This window comes from Trachymyrmex septentrionalis, unplaced genomic scaffold (assembly GCF_001594115.1).
Source record: "Trachymyrmex septentrionalis isolate Tsep2-gDNA-1 unplaced genomic scaffold, Tsep1.0 scaffold24, whole genome shotgun sequence".
Taxonomy (NCBI): domain Eukaryota; kingdom Metazoa; phylum Arthropoda; class Insecta; order Hymenoptera; family Formicidae; genus Trachymyrmex; species Trachymyrmex septentrionalis.
Window position 1 is genome coordinate 578,461 of NW_017305397.1, and position 5,420 is coordinate 583,880.

A 5,420-nucleotide genomic window follows, 5' to 3' on the forward strand; every position below is an offset into this window, starting at 1 on the left:
GAAACAGATCCACATTAAAATGATGAACGGAAGTCACTTTTGGACACGCAAACAACCATTTAAAAATAGAAAATACTGATAATAGAGCTAATGGTCAGTGGAATTCGTGGCGAGGAAAGTACCGACAAGTAATGGTTGGATATTACAACGCAACTCATTTTCGATTTCTCGTGGAAAAGTAGAAGACAGTAGTAGGTATATTTCTTATCGCAGTTAACATATCACATGTTACACAGTCACTGTGCAAATACACTCGTTTACCATGTGAATTAATTCACGTACATATGTTGATATTTACTTTAACCATTAAGATATGATGATACGAAGAAAACAGTCTTGCTTCAAAATAATTGTTCTTAATCATTATTTGCATTCATTCGTGCAAGAAATTTGCATTTTATCGATTAAATAACGAAGTAACTTTATAGACTTTATCTAGCTTAAACTCGTTTTTCTGCCATAAATGAAATGAAATTTTTTAAATGTTTATCCTTGCATTCCTTGATTTAAATAAATATAAAAAAATATAATTAAAATAATAATAATAATAGTAATAGTAATGACTAATGAATATCGGAGAAGATATTGACTTAATATATCCATTACATTATGTAATTAATTATAAACTTTTGTACCTGTGTATTAATGCATCAGTTTTCTTTTTAAGTCACGTTACAATTCAGCACATAAAATGCTCTTTGAAGCAATCATAATCCTTATTGCTTGATGAGATTTGCTAGGAGAACGATTAAATTATTAATCCAGTAAAAAAGTAGTTCAGGAAAAACTGTTTTTTTTTTCTCCGCGAATATTTTACCGCAAAAGCAAGGCTCATCATTTCCGGTTCCGTGCTATGCAGATTTACGGTGGCAGAAACGGAAATGGATATTTGATCCGGCAGTGTTGCACTAATCTTTAGTCACCGACTAGTTCTCTCTAGTGGTATTCGACCTAGTTGACAGAAATACAAGAGTGCCACAGCAGGTTCAAATTGGATTCAACGTAGCCTTCTACCTGGTTTCTGACCGATAATTTTCGTTTAATGGCGAGAGAAGTACACATACAAATTTCCGGCATGTGAGAGAAGCTTTTAGAAAAGATAATCCCAACATTTTTTCATTTTCATTGGATTTTAAATAGATCTTAGATAAATTCTAACTTGTTAGATTCTCTTTTGCATTAAAACACAAAATCGTTTTTACACTTTAAACTTTTAATGGAATTGAAATAAAAAAGGGAATATTCAGATAATTGATTGTTTAGTACAGATATGGTTATAACTTTAAATGCTTGCAATTTAGATAACATCGTTTTTTCACAAAAATATGTTCGTGATATTCGACAGTGCTCAGTGAAAATAGAGACAAAAATGGTATCAATAAAAAATATCGCACGTTTTCAGGTCTAATAAAATACTGTAGTCTTTTGATGACGCGGTTAATTCATTGCAAAAACTGCATCACTGGGCTTTACGCATATCGCCCATGTTTACTCTCCGTTACATTTATTTCACTATCATCGCATGTGCAGTGCACTAGGATGAGAAATCAGGTACTTTCATCGCATGTGCACGTTAATAACAATACCGTTTGATAGCGTGGCGAGCGATAGTATTTTTTTCTCGTTTCTGGAAGATTATCTCGAAAGAATATTATACCTTTTATTTTTAAATCTTAATTAACATGATGGGAAAGACAGAGCTGTTATCATAGATAACATAATTTTGTCTAATTTAATTTAGAAATGAAGAAATATTAAATTCATATTTTTAGAACATCTATATGCATATATTCTATATAGGATATTAAAGTATTTATTATTTTATTTCGTGCAAAAATACAGTAAAAAGATGTAACAATATTTTACAATCTTCTTATATAACAATATTCTCGGGAAATAGTAATTGTTACTGATATCGACAACACACGAAAACAATGCAAAGTGTACTATTATTATTGGCCATGATGATTTCATTTACGATGTAATTATTTGGAGCATTTGGACCATCAATTTTCAATTTGGAAATCCGAAAAAGGATTTTTTCCCTAATAAACTGTACCACTACTGAAACTATGTTAAAGCAATGTAAATCTAGGTGAGCTATAATTGATGTGAAAAAAACTGATATATATATATATATATATATCATATATAAATGTGATTTAATTAATATCTCTGGATCCAATTACACTGCAGTTTTATTTTTCTTTACGTTTTTTCTTTACGTTTAATTCTTTTTCTTATTAGTATCTCTAGATATCAGTAGAAAATTATTGACAGATAAAAATAATATCTATAATATTATTAGTTTATCACTATCACGTAAAATTGTATATATTGTCTCTATTAAAGTTGTATACATTGTCTCTATTATATTTCTTAAACATAAGAAATTAATCGAAATTACTAACCGTTGTTAGAACTAAAAAATTGATTTTGAAACAGAGAGTCAAAACAGTGCGAGAAGCAATGTAAATTTATCCCGGCGTTAAAGTTGAACGATAATTCGGGTAATTTCGAAGTCAAGTGTAACTTAACTGGACGAGCATAACATGTTTATTGTTAAACGTTTCCGTCGCAAAGCGAGCGACGTGAACGAAGCGGCCTTGTAACTAGTCGGATACTTTTACTGCAAGCCGTCTAAAGTCGAACAAACAGCTGCCGTTGCCATCCACACGTCAATCCGTCACCTTTCATCTTCCGCCCTCTACCCGCTCGCTCGCTTGATGCGGCAACTCACTTAATGAGTTTCTCGGGATATTCGATACGGAATGCGGGCTCTATTTAAACTTGTTCAGCTTTCGTAACGCCCTGCTCTCGGATTCTTGCAAGGACGCTACGTTGCTACGCCAAAAGATCGGTAACAATATCTCGTTCCTCTGTAAGTACTCTACTTAACTCTCTCGACTCTTTCGTAACTCGTATCGTTAAATTTCCTTAACTTCTCAGTCGCGTTACGCAAAACTTTGACATTAGTATGTTTTAACATGCAGGAAGAAAACTGTAAAAATATAGTCTAACACACTAATTAACTTCAATTAATCTACTCGAATTAAGAATTTCTAACGCAAACTTTAACTCTGGGAAAAATTTAAAAAGAGCGAAGAAAGAAAAACAGATAGAGATGATTATGATCGAAAGTAAAAAGAATATTGCTTTATTTCTTTTCTTTTTTTTTCCTTTCTTAAATTTAAGGAAAGCGGAAGATAAACTTTGTTTGAAACCCCTCCAATGAGTTTTCTTATCTCAGAGTGACGAGTTGAAGGACCGAGAAAAATGACTCTCAGAAACCATGATTTTGTGTTTGCGAGTAAATTCGCGATTCCCTTTCGCAATTCGCGCTGAACATCGAAGGAAAGGAAAGGAAACAGAAAGTTTGCGTGGGCACTTATGCTAGCGAATGGAATAGAACTCGGGAAATCCGTTGCTGCGCATGAGGAAGTTATTTTCGAATGGATTAGATAAAACAATATCTTTCGATTGCATTACGTGGAGAGTTTATAACATTTCACAGGATAATCCATGTTTTGTACAAAAAATCAATATGATTATAACGAAAGTGTTTTAGACAAGATCCACAAATTTTTCCCAGTAATTCCCAGAGAAATCTATAACTTGGAGTAACTAGATAGCTCTCTCGTAATTCATATGATATACGCGAAACGTGATATTTTTCATTGCAGAATTATTTATACGATAGAGTTTTACTTTTCTGTATGTAATGTTGACGATACTCAAACCTTTATATTATGCAATGATGTTGGATATTTATTTATTCATGCATGGTAAACTCGAACGCACATAATTACGCTATTGGGTAAAATCCATTTTAGCCGATATTTATAATTTGTGTCAGATTTAAATAAATTAATTTTTTTATATCATATATTATTTATGTGTATTTTAATATACATTTTATATATGCATTTTATCTTTATTTTCTCTTTTCGTATGTTTTTCGTGTTACACGATGCATAAAATTATAAATAGAATTTTGATACGACTTATAAAATACATAGCGAATTCAAATACGATTATTTTTTTAATGAGAAAACGGTAATTATCAGAAAAATCTGTGTATTATTTAGTATATTTATTGATAGGCTATTACATCTCTTGATGGATGTATTTTTAATTCTATTTTACTATTTTTCTTTTTTAATAGTGAGAGTCCGAAATAAACGTGATAGACTTACAGTAAAAAGACTTTATATTGAAGTTTACTGTCTCATTAAATTAGCTTATATCTCATATTTGATATTTGTTTTTGTAAACTTCCTCGATTAATCTCGTACAATAATATGCACCCTCACGGACACTGGACGCGGGTCTTAGTCCATCAATCCCGTTAAATGACGGCCTTCGGTACATGGGAGAGCACAGCGGATGCTGTCCAATATCCGCGGGTCTTGCGTGAGATCCCTCGATCCTTGCGGCACGTGCACTAACCGACGACTTAATGGAACCTGGACCATACGGCGTCGCCATGTGCCGTCTATAATTTCTATGCGTTCTCATATGTCGATGTTATATCCCCGTATAATACATATCGTATAATTATACGAGATCCATAACTATATTTACCTATGGCTAGTTAGAACTATACAGCAAAAATAGATATATAACAGTAATTAATATGAAATAGATTTTTATTTTTATTTATCTAGCAACATATAATTTTTTCTAAGGTGGAAACGTGAAAAGCGAAGGTTTTTATGATTGAAAATAATAAAGAGAAATTTTTCATTTTTCACATTTCTGCCTTAGAGAAAAAGTTACATGATCGCCATCCTGATGAGAAAAATTCTTGTAAACGGAGAAAGATTTCAACACTTCTTTGATCAGAGGCGAATAGAAAAGAAGGTTTTTGTTTAATTTCGACTTTCTTTAATATGGTTTTTCAATATCATATTGAAGGGATACTTAACGTTAAAAAAATCGTAAAAAACTATTTATCGATTGCTTAATGATTTCTTCGTCGATATCCCATGGTGAGAGATATCGAAACTTGCCGAAGTGTAGGTCACAAGCGCAGGGCTGTGAAAGAAGTATGACGACGATGAAAAAGTTAGAGGCCTTCGGGCTTGCTGGTGCTCGTAAAAACGCGGGAACGTTCAAAGGAGGCCACGTACGTGCTCTTCAAGATGGTAATTTACCTCTTTGCAGTCTTCCACGAAACTCGCGTACATTTCGGTTACTCTCGGAAGCGCACCGTGGTGACGGTGCGGAAGTATGAAGTGCCGTCCTTAAGTCATCTATTACGGTTACTATCGCGGAAGTTTATCGCTGCAGTCTCGTATCTGCTGCAATTTGTTACGCATACGTTCGCTTAAGATTTGGAATATGGCCACGGAGTGATTTCTTCATTCCCTTTTAAATAAGTTTGAATAATACGAAATATATATATATATATATATATA